Source organism: Bison bison, unplaced genomic scaffold, assembly GCF_000754665.1.
Source record: "Bison bison bison isolate TAMUID 2011002044 unplaced genomic scaffold, Bison_UMD1.0 scf7180017864456, whole genome shotgun sequence".
Classification (NCBI taxonomy): Eukaryota; Metazoa; Chordata; class Mammalia; order Artiodactyla; family Bovidae; genus Bison; species Bison bison.
Genome location: NW_011495018.1, coordinates 9,096,152 through 9,111,956, shown reverse-complemented (window position 1 = coordinate 9,111,956; position 15,805 = coordinate 9,096,152). Strand labels below are relative to the sequence as shown.

The following is a 15,805-nucleotide window of genomic DNA, read 5'->3' as shown; positions in this document are numbered from 1 at the left end:
TTTTTTTTTTTGCTGATAGTAGTTGGAAGTGGGGAGAGTGAAAACATCTCTTCCAGCTCTTTCCATTTTGTTCCCTTAGTCGGAGGATTGATTATTTAGGGGAGGGGGGCAGGGACTGGTTTGTAATGAGGCTCAGTTTGGGAGGAGCCCCTTGATTCAGTGAAGACTAAGGTGCCCCAGCGCAGGATTTTATAAATGTGTCTGCAGTGCTGGGGTTGGGGGTGGGGGCAGTGAGCTTACCCTGCACTGTGTCACCTCGGGAGCAAGAAACAGAGCAGGGAATCTCAGAGGAGGCAGAACAGACGCAGCAAAACTTGGACTTGAGGATTGAACTCATTCCGAATGCTTGGCATGTGAGGTCATGGCTCAGTCTCCCCAGGGCCATTTGCTCATGACCCAGTGAAACTGGGGTGACTGCCCCCCACATACACCAGCCCAGTGGTTAACTTGGTGCCTTATAATCTGGGCCCATCTCCTCCCCAAGTGCCAGGATTTCATGTGAAAGGCTCTCCATCACTAACCCTGAGACCCTCCTTCCTGAGTGCACTATTCCTGCCACTGTGAATGAATGGAAATTACTATAGACACCTGTGGTCACTGCCCACGTCTTCTGGGCGCAGAGGCCAGCATCTCCTTCTGGATCTATTTCTGTCCCCCCTGGACAGTCTTGTGGGGGCACCAGTCACGGCACAACCCCCCCTCCCGGGGCTATGGGACACAGGATCCATCAGACCAAGCAGATCCTTTGCTTGGAGCAGTAACTGGATGCCAACCACAGGAAAATGACGAGGAAGCCGGTGTGGCCCCTGCCGCCAGGGACCCCCGGGCTGTCTGAGCTCCTGCCTTTTCAGAGCCTGATCAGCCAGCCTACTTTCCGTTTCATTCTTCAAGGCCCCCTCACATCTTCTATAAACCCGCCTCGGCTTGAGCTTGCCAGAGACATTTCTGGGCTTGTGACCAAAGAGCGTTTTTGCTCCTCACTGCTGAGCGGGCTCGTGTGCACTCACTTCCCCTGCTGAGTCTGAGCAGGGGAGAACCTTTGGGGGGAACCTCCCTGAGCAGGGTGTCTGCCCCTGCCAAGCTGGAGCAGGAGGGTGTCCCCTCCAAAGGCAGCCTGCCTGCCCAGACATGTCTTTCCACTGCCCTTTCCTCGGGGCCACAGACGGGGGCCAGCATTTGCCCGGGGCCCGGGAGGTGGTGCCAGCTGCAGGAAGGAAGGACAGTGTGCATGCAAACAGTTTAATAGAAAGCAGCTTTGAGGGCAAACTAGTTCAGCCTCAGATAAAAACGGATTCCAAAATGTGTTGAACATGACGCTGGCCGTGTGTGCAGAACACTTAAAAATTTTTTCTCCAGAGGCTGTGTTTTGTTCATGCAGCTTTTTTTTGCTGAGTAGTTCAGGAAAAGAGAGAGAGAGAAACATATTTGGTTTCTTTAGGTCAGAGTGCAGGACAGAAATAAGTACTGGGGATATACTGAAGAAGGTAAGAAAGTAGCTTTTGTTGCAGCTGTTTTTCCAGCTGTGTTGATTAGGACACAGGAAGGGGAAAAGCATCTGTACCCGCCCCCAACCCTTCCCTGCCCTGCCACCGCATCCCAGGACTGCAACTTTCAGATTGGGTCCTGTCTGTCTGTATAAAGGCCTTCACACTCTCTCTGTGCTTATGGAGAAATCTTAACGACTTAACCAGAGATTTGAAGGTGTACCCAGCCTGTTGGGGGTCCCGTTTTCCCCTCCTGCACTCTTCTCTCTATACCTCCCCCATTCTGCTAAGCCCCCTCTACTCCACACCCCCACCACCTCCCTCCCACAAAGCAGGGCTGTTCTCTAGGGGCCCGAGTCTTGCCTTCCCTGGGGTGTCCCCCTTCCAGCTCCTCCTTAGGTGACCTTCCGGTCCTTCAGCGTGTGTGCATGCTAGGTCACTACAGTCACGTACAACTCTTCGCGACCCCACGGACTGTAGCCCGCCAGGCTCCATGGGGATTCTCTAGGCAAGAATACTGGAGTGGGTTGCCATGCCCTCCTCCAGGGATCTTACAGACCCAGGGATCGAACCTGTGTCTCCTGCATTGCAGGCCGATCCACTGAGCCCCTGGGGAAGGCCCCGGTCCTTCAGGCCTCAGGTTAAATTCTGTTCCCGACAGTCCTTCCCTGACACCCACCCAGGGAGGGTCCATGTCCCTGTCCCCCCTCCTCACTCTGGGGATGCACAACCCCAGAGGGGATCTCACGCCACTGTTCTTATTTCCCTCCCAGTTGTGTTCACTTGTGGATTTCAGTTTCTCTCTGCTGCTGGGGTGTGAGGGCCACAGCTGTCTTAGTCACTTGTCTTGTTGTAGGGGCTTAACAGCCGTGTGCAGAGGATGAATTCAGAGTCCTCTGCTCAGAGGAGGCCAGGCTGGCTGCTGTGGGCTTCGGGGGTGGGGTGGGGGGCAGGAAGGCGCTGGGGCTCCTGCAGTGGCTGCTCCCCACTTTCGGAGGAGGAGGTGAGCACGCAGCAGGCGGGCTGCAGAGCAGCACCTCCGACTCCACCCCAGACTCCACGAGGCCAGTGTTTGTCTGATTCCTGGAGTTGGGACAACATGTGGTCTTGCCGGGCCCCGGGGGCTCTGTGGTCCTTGGTCACTCAGAGCCCTGGGAGCAGTGAGGTTTCCTGTGGGCACCTCTCCCTGACGCCAGCACCCCAGGGGATATTTGGAAGTGGGCTTGTCCTGTCCTGTGAAGTGGTTTTCTCCCTGCACCTCCAGGCCAGGCCTGCGACTGTCCGCCACTGTGTTTGGGCCAGATGCCACCTACTGCTGTTTGCAGTGGCTGAAGGTGACACCTCTGGGCGTGGGGGGCTGCTCTGTGGGCAGAGGGTCCTTTTCTTGTTGAGCTGGCTGCTGGGGCCAGAAGATCTGACACCCCCCGACTGTGAAATGTAGAACCCACATGGTTCTGGGAGAGTGAGGGTCCCAGACCCTTCACCCCTGAGTCTCAGGAGCTGCTGAGCAGCTCTGGTCTCTCTCCAGGCCTGTCTCTCAGAGCCTAGCCTGCTGGTGGCAGACCTGCCCCGACTTCTCGGAGCAAGGAGGGTCCAGGTGACCCGGGGACGGTGGCAAGGGAGGGGAGCGGCGGGTGCAGGCGTGACTCATGCCCGCTCCGTCCCTGCCCCCGCCTCCAGCCAGTTCTCCTCAGACAACCTGATTGTCAGAAGGCGCTGACTCAGCCGCCTGAGCTTGTCCAAGAGTGAATCAGATAACACAGGGCCCGGGCTGGCCTGGCTCCCCATCTTCTGGAGCCTGTTACTTCTCCTCATAAAGTAACCAGGAGCTCCCAGTACCATAGCTACCCTGGTATTTTGTTTCTGTGTTTTTCCATTTTGAATTCTTTTCTCCACTCCCTCTGTCCTGGGCGTTCTGTGGTCTCTCCTCTTTTTTTCTCCCTGAACCGAGAGGCTGGCATTGCATTGGCTACAGAGGCCGCAGACTCTTCTCGATGTTAAGAGGCTCCTGTTACTGTATTGATTTTTTACCATTTTTAGGGGGATGCAGATCAATATTTCATTAGATGACGTCAATCCAGACGCTGGATTGGAAGCCGGCATTTTTGCTCTGGGTCGGCCTTCGCCCAGGGGCTCATGGGGACGAGGCTCCTCGTTGTTCTGATTGCAGCTTCTCATGGAATGTGAAAATATTTCAGTTCCCCAAACCATCAAAAACCAGAGCCCTAGTGTGTTTTCTGGCCCCATTTCAAGAACTTAGTTGATTGTTAAGGAAATTCTTTGGCTATGTTTTTCTCTTAATATGGTAATGTTTTTTTTTTTTTTTTTTCACTTTGGTGATTTCTCTTTAGGGAATTCAACCAAGACTATTATTTATGGTTCTGGCAAAGCAGTTCCCAGGTTGTTGGGACTGAATTTGTAGGTGTCCCATGGGGAACGTCCCCTTCACTGAGGGGGAGGGCATGCACTGGTTCCATTCGCTAATTTTGTTAGTGTGTGGCAGTGTGTTGGGACCCGGCGTTGGCCAGCTGTGACCTGCGGTCCAAATCCGGCCCTCCATTTGCCTTTGCAAATAAAGTTTTATTGAGACACAGCCATACCCATTTGCTTTGGTAGAGTCTACAGCTGCTCTTACTGGTCAGCAGCAGAGTTGAGTAGTTGGGATGGAGGCCACCTGGTCCATGAAGCCAACAGTTATTACTTTTTGACCTTTCACAGAAAAAAATTGCCAACTCCAGTGTGAGATGATTAACACCTTGCTCTAGAGGAGCCAAATGTGCTTGGACTGAAATATGCTCTTTAGATCCAAGTGAGGTGAAGCCCGAAGTAACACAGGGGAAAGGGCAGAGAGGCTGATCTCATTTGCTCTTGTGGGGACTGTGCTTCTTCTGAAGAAGATGCTTTGGTCTTGCTGGATTAAGCAGAGAGGCTTTAGTTTTAACCTCTTTCTCTGTAACATTGATAGAGAGGAATTTTGTGAATTCTGAATTATTATCTAGTTTTAAATCCCAATGATCTTTTAAGGTCTGATTCATTCATTGTTTCTATTATTCTTTATTCATACATGGTGTCTATAAATATTTATTAAGCATCTATTTTGGAGACTTCCCTGGGGACTCAGACAGTAAAGAATCTGCCTACAATGCAGGATACCTGGGTTCTATTCCTGAGTTGGGAAGATCCCCTGGAGAATGGAATGGCAACCTGCTTCAGTATTCTTGTCTGGAGAATCCTACGGACAGAACAGCCTGGCGGGCTACAGTCCATAGGGTCACAAAGAATCAGCCAGGACTGAGCCACTAACATAAGCATCTATTTGACCAAATACTGTGTTGAAGATGTAAAAGCAATGGGCAGAAGCCCATGGAGCTTACTGTTTGGTGTAGAAACAGGCAGACTGGAATAAATACGGCGATTGGTTCAATGAAGAAACAGAGAAAGCAGTAGGAGGCATGGAGGCTGGGGTGCCCTCTGAAGGTATTGTCGGCTTATCTGAGCAGATAACATCCACACTGAGATGGAAGAACAGACAGAGCCAGCTGAGGGAAAGAGTCGGGGGCCTAGAGTTGGTTAGTTTTCCCTTTCTGCCCAGCCTGAGTACGTGGACCTTGGACAAGTGCAACCTTGTTTCCCAGTGAGTTTACTAGAGGCTTCCAGAACACAAGTTAACTGGTTCCTCTGCATATTGTCTATGTCTCTTATTGGCCTTGGGGTTCCTGGTCGCACTCTGGAAAGCTCCACTTTCTTATGCAGTTTCCTGAGAGTCTAGAAGTGCAGAGGGTTCATAATGAGCTGGTTGCCTCTCGTTCATGGCAGGATGGAAGTAGTTTCCCAAAAGTGCTTTCCTAAAACCAACCATTTTCCATGGAAAGGCATAAATAAGACATTCTGGTGAGTTGAGGACTGGTTATTCTAATAATTGTGCTAATTAATGAGTCACTTTTGTTAAACAAGGCACAACAATCTGATAATGAGAACCTGTGACTCATGGTATTTCCCTCTTTGCTTTGGCTGCCAGGCAACTCATAGAAACCATTGGCCCTGTGGCTAGAATATTTTTTATGCTGCCATTTTATGTCATGAAAATGTAAGAATTAATTTATTGTAATAAGCCCTGTGTCATTGACCAACCCAAATTATTTTTATATAGAGAAAGTTATACATCTTTGGGTTTCCCAGGTGGCACTAGAGGTAAAGAACCCACCTGTCAATGCAAGACAACACGTTCCAGTATTCTTGCCTGGAGAATCCCATGGACAGAGAAGCCTGGCGGGCTACAGTCCATAGAATCGCTGAAGTGACTTAGCATGCATACGTCTTTAAGATTTTTTTAGAATAAATAATATGAAAATGATATATCCTGGGCAACTTCCCTGCTTCTGGAGCCACACATACTCTAAGTGGTCCTGGGTAGGAGGGATCCACACTGCCTTCAATTCAGCGTAGCAGATACCAAGAAGCTGAGCACTGAACCTACCAAATAGAGTGAGACCACACCCCTTTGTGGAACTGGTGGGTATAAGTTGTCTCCTATCACCTGAGCCCCAAGCCTGCAGCCTCATTGACGACTGAAAACCAGGCTGCATCCAGAGTCAGTTACCCAAACTGAAATGCCAGGCCTTGGCAAACCCCCAGTATTGGCCTAATCCCAATTTTAGGATCCTGATGGATCTTTTAAGATCTGATTTGTTTACTCACTCATATATTCACTTTCACATCCCTTGATTTTCATAAATATTTATTGGCCAAACACCACTGTAGCAGTGTTAGCCAACTTGAAGTCACTGGATAGATGCTAAGGAGCTGGCAGATGGAAGAGGCAAGTTGCACTCAGTGAGGCAATGTTTTTCCTCCTCTTGATGCCAGAGAATATATACAGTCACTGGCCCTTGGGCTTCCGTATAAAAATGTTGACACTTTGCAGTTTAAACAGCAAGAGTAAGAGGATCTTTGAAATGCCAGCGTTTCTTGATACAGCTTAAGGGAGACTAAACATTATGGAGGTGTGTGTTAACAGTGAGGAGGACTACGTTGATTGATTTGCTTTTTCTCTCTTTTGTTTTTCCGTAACCATCCTCTGTTTCTTTCCTCTCTTTCCCTCCTTCTCCCTCACTTCTCTTATCTGTCCCACCTGAACGCCCCCCATTCCAGTCACCCCCACCTGCCACCTCGCACATCGCACCTCTTCTCCTCCCCTCCCGGTACAGCAACAATAACATGTCAATTTGTGGAAACAGATGGTGGTAACTTGATGACACTGTCCTTCTGAGTTCTGTGTATGCTGTGATCTCAGTGCCATGTAGGAGATCCTTCCTGGCCCGGCCTCTCGACTCACCTGCTTGCTGCAGCACCCCCTCCCTTGGTTGTACCCTTGACCTTGTCATCACTGATAACCTCTGCCCTCTCTGATCTGAATCCCAAGCTTCTCATTCTTGGTCCGCCTCCTCCTCCTCTGGCACCGCTGCTTTATGGGCACAGGACCTGTGCATTCACAGAAGAGAACCCTGCTTGAGGGTTTAATGCTCTGAAAAGTGAAGTCGTTCAGTCATGTCTGACTCTTTGTGACCCCATGGACCGTAGCCTACCAGGGTCCTCTGTCCATGGGATTTTTCCAGGCAAGAATACTGGAGTGAGTTGCCATTGCCTTCTCCAATTAATGCTCTGAGGTCTCTTTTACTTTTTTTAATGATTTTATTTATTTATATATTTATTTATAGCTGTGCCGGGTCTTCGTTGCTGCGAGAGCTTTTCTCTAGTTGCGGCGAGGGGGCTACTCTCCATGGCAGGGCGTAGGCTTCTTACTGCAGTGGCTTCTCTTGTTGCAGAGCATGGGCTCTAGGGCCCGAGGACTTCAGTAGTTTTGGCTCCTGGGCTCAAGAGTTGTGACACGTGGGCTTAGTTGCTCTGTGGCATGTGAGGTCCTCCCAGATCAGGGGTTGAACCTGTGTCCCCCGCACTGGCAAGCAGATTCTTTACCACTGAGCCGCCAGGGATGCCCTCTCCATTTTGGTTTTATCTTTGAATTTGTGCTTTGTAAGTGAAGTCTGATGAGTGGAGTATATGCTGGGTGCTTGGAGCCTTCCCACTTTGCTTGTTGCCTTCCCACTTCCCCAGGACGGGTTCTTGGCTACCCTGCTCCTCTGGCTCTTGGGACCCCTGGCCTCATATGGCAGTCACAGCCACCCTCCTTCCCCCAGGGCATACAGACATGGGGTACGTATACCCTGCAGCATCCTGGGCAGCAGATAGATGACTCTTTCTGCCGGCAACAAGGCAGGGCCAAGCCCTGCCCACCCCATCCAGGTACCTGGTGCCGAAGGAAGTTGCAGAATCCTTAGGGGTAGTCTGTCCTCTGTGGGTTGGGGCAGTGGGCCCTTGGGGTGGGGAGAGGGCTGGCTCAAATTCTGAGTCCCTGCTTGGGCACAGTGCATGGGTCTGTCCAGTAGCTGGTGAGCAGAGTACTGAGTCTTGAGGCTCTGGGTCTGTACTCACCCCATGAACAACTTCGTGCCCCAGGGAGCACAACACTAAACAGCAAATAAAAACATCAAGACAGATGAAGAGAGAGAGCATGTAGAAGAAAAAAAAAAGCCTTATATTTTAGTGCCTTTAATGGTAATTTTTATGTACTTTGTGAACAAGGGAGTCTACGTTTTTATTTCATCCTGAGCCCTGAAAATTATGTAGCAGAGCCCTGGTTCATCCACTGTCCCTCAGCCCCTCCTGGGCTCACTTCTCTCCTTGCCGGATCCCCATGTCTCAGGCAAGTCTTAGCTGCTGACATCCCCCTGAATTCTATGGTCTACTTTGCCGTTCCGTAGGAAGCATGCAAATTCAGTGGCACCGCTCCTTGCTGTGATTGGGGTACGTGCCCTTTTCTTCCCATTGCATATTTTTTAAAGAAAATGAAAGGTTAGCATAACTGCTTCCAGAAGACCACATTGAATCATTTAGTTGAGTCTCAGCCAGTTCCTGCAACATCAGCCTTTGAAGCAAATTTCATCAGACACACAGGACCAGCCTGTGAGCCTCAGCCCCTTGGAAATGCATGTGCTGGGCAGCTGGCAGACATGGTGGCTTTTGCAGATTCAGCAACAAAAATATTTTTGTAACAGGAGCACTTTATACTCTGCAAGGAAGAGAAAGAAGTCGTTGGCTTGCGTCATGAGGTTAAAAAAAAAGTTGCCAATTTTTCTTTTAGTTTTATTGGTTTGTTTTATGGCCCTTCCTTCCAAGCTTTGGGGAATGAGGTTGCAATGAGAGGAGCGCTCAAGGGCTTTTAGGCAAAACCCAGGGTGGCCAGAAGCTGAAATGTTGATGGATCGTTGTTTTGAGGTCTGCTCTCGATGATTACTGGCTGAGCCAGCGTCTGGAGAATTCCAGGAATCCCCTTTCCTTTTGGGCTGTGAGAGTCTGCAGGAATCATCTGACCCCTTTGGGGAGTCGTATGAGAAGAGATTTATTAAGGGCTCTGAGGCTTGTTTTGACCTCACCAATTTAACCATTGGCTGCTAAGAGGTTTTTTGGAAATCTACCAGGTCTTCTGGAAAGATCCCTAATTGTCAGAGCTGGGGTGACCCTGGACATCACCAGGCTCAACTCCCTTATTTTAGAAGTGATCAAACTGAAACCCAGAGAAGTCTGTCGAGTGACCCAAGGTCAGAGTGAGTTAATACAGATGTCCTGCTCCCTGGGAAATTGTGCTACCAGTCTATCTAGAGACCGAGGGTGGCCGTGTGTGTGTGTGTGTCTGTGTGTGTGTGTGTCTGTGTGTGTCTGTGTGTGTGTGTGTCTGTGTGTGTGTTTGTCTGTGTGTGTGTGTGTCTGTGTGTGTGTGTGTCTGTGTGTGTGTGTATCTGTGTGTGTGTGTGTGTGTCTGTATCTTCACTCTGCACCACCCTTTGTGGATGCTGGGGGATAAGCCTGTGGCCAGCCATAGGCAGGGCGCTTGCTCACCACAGGCCATTTCTTCCTGTAGGAATCAGAGTTGTGATGACCCTGCAGGGGGAGGCCAGGCCACACAGAGGGCTCATGAAGCAAGTGGTGCCCCACAGACTGCCTCCACGCCCAGCCCGGGCTCGGCTGAGTGTAACTTGGGCTCCCACTGGGAGAAGCAGTGTGGCCGGGGTCCTCACCCTGAGGATGCGTGGCCTCGGCTCCCTCAGTCTCGCCTCTGTTCTGACTTGCCCTCAGCTCTCCCACGGCCCTGTTGTGTGTCATCTCTGCTCCCGCCTCCTGCTCTGTGAGAAGGTCTGGCACTGGCAGCTCTTTTCTGCTGCATCTGGGCAGTGGGCAGAGGGGACTGGTGAGAACACCTGCGATCTCAGTGAGATCACTGCCATCAGCTGTGGGACCGTTGGTCCCCTGGTGTGTAGGCTGGGTACGATGCCTGTCCCATCTGCCTGTTGACTTAAATAACAGTCACGACCTAGAAGCTGAGACTTACGTTTTATTGGGTGGGAACTTTTAGGACTTCAGTCCAGGGAGACAGCATCTCAAGTGATCCTGGGGGAACTGCTCGGAGGAGAGGGGAAGAGCCAGATTATATGGAAGTTTTGCAACAAAAGGCAGGTAGTCTTACTTATCAAACCAGTCAATCCTAAAGGAAATCAACCCTGAGTATCATTGGAAGGACTGATGCCCCCCTTCCCCAGCACCTAACTCAGGCGCATCCTGAGGGGCTAAGGCAGCCTTGGGGGCCATGATCACCCCAGCCCCCACGAAAGGATGGTTGAGGGTAACCTTGTGACCAGATGGTGGCTGATGACCCCCAGGGAAGAATGGGATGTGCTGGGCCCTTCTGGACTCTCAGCCCTTCTGAAGAGACACACAAGGGAGCAAAGAGCCTATTACTTCCAGTTAGTGTTGTCACAACCTTGAGTATCAGCAGAAGAGCTGACTCATTGGAAAAGACCTGATGCTGGGAAAGATTGAGGGCAGGAGGAGAAGGGAGCAGCAGAGGATGAGATGGTTAGATAACATCACTGACTCAATGGATGTGAATTTCCAGGAGATGGTGGAGGACAGAGGAGCCTGGTAGCATGAGGTCACAAAGGGTCTGGCACAACTTAGCAACTAAACAGCAAAGTCTTCACATCAAAAGATTATTGTTAATAAAAGCAAACCAGATATCCCAAGTTAGGGAATTTAGCATTTTTCTATGTATGGGAAGACGCAAGAATCTGGGCTCACTGAAATCATTCCTTTCTTATGCATCTCTGCCATCCTGGGTGTTTCCTGTGTGTTTTTTTTTTTGTTTGTTTTCACATCATGAGCTGCCTTGGGATTCACCATAGGGAGTGGCTGCAGTCTGATGGCTGGTATCCTTCTCCTTCCTGAGTGCCCTTAGGGCTCTCTAGCTCACATTAGAGGGCTGCAACCGCTGATGACTGTGGCATCCTTGTCTACTGATACGGCAGGAAGTACTTCATTTCTCATGCCCTCAGGACAGAGCATGAGGCAGGTAGGGCATGCGGACAAGGGGGAGGTTTGTCTACAAGCCACTTGTATCTCACGCTGACAGTCCTGGCAATTTGTGATCATTGCTTTCCTTTGAAATAATGCTTTCCATTCCTTCTCCTCTTCCTCCCTCCACTCCCCACAAATCCGCCTGAAGCAATATATACTTGCAGCCCTCTTCAGACTTGTATTAGGATCACCACTATAAAAGGAACCATTTTTTCCCTAAGCTTCAGTGGACACTGATGGTGACCCACCACGAAGCCCTCCTCCGTCTTGCTGGCACAGCCCTGAGTCTGTTTTCGGTCCACTCCTGACACCCCCGCCCCAGCACCTAACTCAGGCAAATCCTGAGGGGCTAAGGCAGCCATGGGGGCCATGACCACCCCAGCCCCCACCAAAGTATGATTGAGGGTAACCTTGACCGCCAGGGAAGAATGGAATGTGCTGGGCCCTTTTAGACACTCAGCCCTTCTGAAGAGACACACAAGGGAGCAAAGAGCCTATTACTTCCAGTTTGTGTTGCCACATCTTCATGTCCTGCCTGGAATGATGGTGGCCCTCTTGTGGCCGTGAGAAAGGCTGCCGTTGATAAGCTGGAAGGAAGGAAGGAGCTGCTTCTCGCCCTTGCCCTTGAGCCATGGAAGTGATCAGTCCTCGCACCACTCTGCCCTCGAGCAGGTGGATGTTTATTTTATTTGCATTGGTTTTTCTCTTACTTGTGGCTGGAAAAAAAAAAAAAAAACCTAGTTAATTCACTCAAATCATTTTTTAGTGTTGATCTATATTTAGCCCTTAGGGAAGATTCTCTGCTGAGTGGCCCTAGGGGAGGGAGATGGATTTTAGCTCTTTTTATTGCTGTGTGTCCTGATGATTTGTGTGTCTACCCACCCGTCAGACAGTAAGCCTGGTGGGCACGGGTGGATTTCACTTATCTTTTGTGATCCCTGTGCCAGGCCTGGCCCTTGGTGAATACTTGTTGAGAAGGTTCTCTTTCAGTGTAGGCATTATTTCATGGGAGGGGTACTGCCAGGCCTGCTGGTTGTGGGTCCTTCGTTTGTTGTCATCTAAACGAATGGTAAGAGCCTTCTTTAATCATGCTATGTATGTGTTAGCAGTAAAACATGCCTCCATGCTTTAGCAGTAAATCTATCACACCATTTGTATCCTGCTTACGGCTTATCATTAGTGACTTAACACGGACATGGCGCGTCTGGAGTCCACATGCAAGATTCTGACACCCTCGTCTGGGCTGTTTCTCCGTCGACCTGGGTGGCATGGCCAATGACCCGGGGGATCCGTGTTCCCTTCCAGCCCCTCTTGCTGACTCTGCTGACTCTGACTCTCATTTAGCACCAGTGAGTCACTTACAGGCTGAGGGCCACGTGCCTTTCAACTTAGACTTCCTGCCTCTCCCACTGGCCTCCCAGCCTCCTCCCTCTCATCAGCAAAAGCATGACCTTGAGAACGGGCAGTATGATGGACTCACGTTGGGATGCCCTTTGTGCTGGAGGGGTTGGGATAACATGAGGCTCTCCTGGTGAGGTTCAAGGGTTCTTGCTTGGCTCTGGTCCGGAGCCTCAGGGTTGAGCTTTCGCCACTATGAGCTCTCCACTCCTGCTTTGCTCCGTGCCTGACTGCATTTCACCTTCCCCTGCAATGGCTGGAGAACCTGAAGATGAGGAACAGGAGCTGTGCGTCTGCCCATTCTTCCTCCTTCCCCTCTGCTCCTGCCTGCCTGCCAAGTGGAGGATGAATGTCCGTGCCTGTGCTTCATAGGCGTGCTGCGAGGCTCTGGTGAGGTGATGAGATGTGGGCAGCAGCTGTCAGGAGCCAGGCTGGCATCTCCAAGATGGCCTGTGGCCGGGTCGCTGCAGAGCGAGGCTCAGACAGAGTGTCTGCCGCCAGGAGCCTGGAGACAGCTTTGATGTGGGCGGCGTGGGAACCAGCCTATGGACTGCAGTGCAGGGTTAAACTGGGAATTGGGAGGGGGTTGAGGGTGGGCCCCAGGGTTTTCCTATCCCCAGGTCAAGGCTGAGGCATGTCTTGGCGTTTCCCGCTGTATCTGCATTGCATCTTCCCCAGGTTCCCCGGTGGAGTGTGTGTCTAGACAGCTATGGAATAAAATGCTCAATTACCAAGTAGGAATTTGGCCAGTGGAGGTATCGCTGCACCGAACAGACAGGCCCAAGATGAGGAGAGAGACTGAGAACGAGCCCCTCTTGTACCTAAAATAGGCTGGAGAGCCTGGCGCTCGCAGGACCAGCCGGCACCTGCGGAGAGCAGAAGCCAAATGGCCCACGAGAGGCATTTTGACCTCCTGAAGGGCTGTAAATCTGGCCTGGCCCACATCTCCAGCCCCTGTCACTCCCTTGCAAAGATTTCTTCCTACAATTAGAATTCAGATTAACACTGACAAGGAGTGAAGCTCTAAGAGCTGGGAAGCCTGTTCTCTCATTTAGCCAGGCTGCTTACGAGCTGTGAGGAGTCAATTCTGCTCTGAGCCTCAGTTTCCACATCTGTAAAATGGGGAAAAATATGCACTAACTGCCAAGGCAGTTGTGAAAAAGGGCTTTGTCACCTGAGGGGTAAAAGATCATTCCTTCCACATCAGTCCAAGCTTCATAGTCTAAGAATCCCCCTTAAGATATGTCCACTTGCTTATTTCTGTCTTATGATTGTCCCTTAGAATCTAGGAGATGTTTCTGTGAATAAAAGTTAAGCAAGGTGACACCCAGTGCTGCCTTTCGTGCAGGTTTGGCCCAGTGACCGCTTGTGAGCTGAATTTCTTCCCTTTGTGTTGAAGTGAGGAGTGGTCCCTGGGGAGACTCTGGGCTTGTATCACTGGTGTCCACTGGTCCCAGCCTGTGTGGTCACTCCAGTGAGTGACTTTACTGCACTGGAGCCCAGCTGGTACATGGGGTCCTCTGGGCCCCGTTCCTGGCTGCAGGCCTGCTCCTCTGCAGGGAGCGCAGCTGACCTGAGCCGTACGTGAGCCCTCGATTCTCTCCTTCCTCCCGGGGGCTCTCTCCTCCATCCGTACGGCTTCTGCTCCCCACAGCGTTTCCTGCTTTCCTTGGCCCCTGGCTCTGAGCTCAAACTTAGAGACAGGAGTTCCAGGGAGCGCTGTCTTCAGGCCCCTCTTCCTTCGAAACCCACTGTGATGTGGCCCCCTGGGTCTGGCCCCCTTTCCTAGGGGTGGAGGTGCAGGGACAGCGTTGGAAGATGAGTGGATGCTAATTAAGACTCCACAGTGAGTCCTCCAGTGCAACTTTCTGATGTGGTTCCTGGCTTGCTGCTGCACTGATGTGGTCTGGGCCCACCTTCTGGGTTTGAACTTGACTTCTCGCCTTGAAATTGGTGAAAAGCAACTGGAGAACCCAGCCCAGGAGCCATGACCACCATGTTCAGCCCTCCAGCCCAGCTTTGAAGGCTGTCCCTGGGTCCTGAAGGAGTGGTAGTGTCACCCGGCAGGCCTCCCCCAGGGTGGCCGAGTGCTCATCACCGGCTCTGACTCCTGTCCGCTCACCCCCTGTGGCTGTTGGATGAAGTCATCCCTGGCAGAGGCAGCTGGCATGGGCCCAGGGTAAACAGGCCCTGCTGAGCTCATTGGCGCACTTCTAGATGAGCTCAGGAGTGGGGGCTTGCAGGCCTGCCCCACTCCAGAGCAGGACCATGCACTTCAGCCTCGGGGGACCACAAGGGCAGTGTCACTGTCAGGGCAGACCTGTGCCCCTAGCCTCCTCCTGGGTGCGGAAGGGGGACGGTGAGGGCTGGGAGACATGGCCTACTCTGTGGGAGTTTACTTGGTGGGGTTTCCCCCACTGAGTCTGCGCAGACCCTGATGTTAATCACAGTAACACAGCTGATGCTTCCATGCCCCACTTACATGAGGTACCATTCACAGAGCTGTTCCGATCCCAAGGCACTGAATTCTCACATCAAATCGATGAGATCAGTGAACTGCATCATTCCCGTTTTCCAGGTCAGAACACTGAGGACCAGAATGGCTGTAAGGTCCGGCCACCATCTAATCAGGCCACTTTGTCTGAGCTCTGGACTGTGGTGCTCTTCTAGGCCTCTTAGTATCTGTGATCTGAGGGACATCATTTTTCACGTGTCTGTGTGTGTGTTAGTTACCTAGTCGTGTCTCTTTGCGACTCCATGGACTGCAGCCTTCTAGGCTCCTCTGTCCATGGGATTCTCCAGGCAAGAATACCGGAGTGAGTTGCCATTCCCTTCTCCAGGGGATCTTCCCAACCCAGGGATTGAACCCAGGTCCCCCGCACTGCAGGCAGATTCTTTACCATCTGAACCGTGCAAGGGAAGCCCTTGAGTTTTCTGATCCAACGTGTTCCTGACCAGCATCTTGCTTATTTGGGGTCAGAGGGGGTCTTTGTGGCTCAGTACCTTTGTAGTGGATGAGAGTCTGGGTTCAGTGTTGTAGTTTTAAGCCCCTGGCCTATCTCAAGTCACCCAGTTGCTTGGAACCTCAGTTTCTTCATCTGTTAAATGGGCCCGGTGACCTCCCCATCCTATCAGCTGGTTTCTGCTCCGTCCCTGGCAGAGGCGATGCTGAAATAACCGCTGGTTTCCACCCACCGCGCCCTCCCAGCCTCCTCTCCTCTTTGCTTCGTTTTCGAGGCGGACAAACATGAGGACTCTTACATTACAATTAGCATGAGGCCTGGGCCAGGTCTTTGCTTTCTGGGCTGGTCCCCGTTGCTTGGAGCAGCTGCTCATTTTGACTCAGGAAGCAAATGCTAGAGGGACTCAGAGGTTTGCCTGGCTCTGGGGAGGAAGGGAGGAGAGCTTAGAGCTCTCCAGGACGGAAGCCCCGCGCTCCTCAGCCCTTGTGACTC

The 15,805-nt window shown here is 51.5% G+C and overlaps 1 protein-coding gene across 1 annotated transcript in view; it reads left to right on the top strand.

The window, feature by feature from the left end:
• Window positions 1–15,805, top strand: part of HTRA1 (HtrA serine peptidase 1) — a 43,694-nt gene that overhangs the window by 18,616 nt on the left and 9,273 nt on the right. The window lies entirely within an intron of this gene.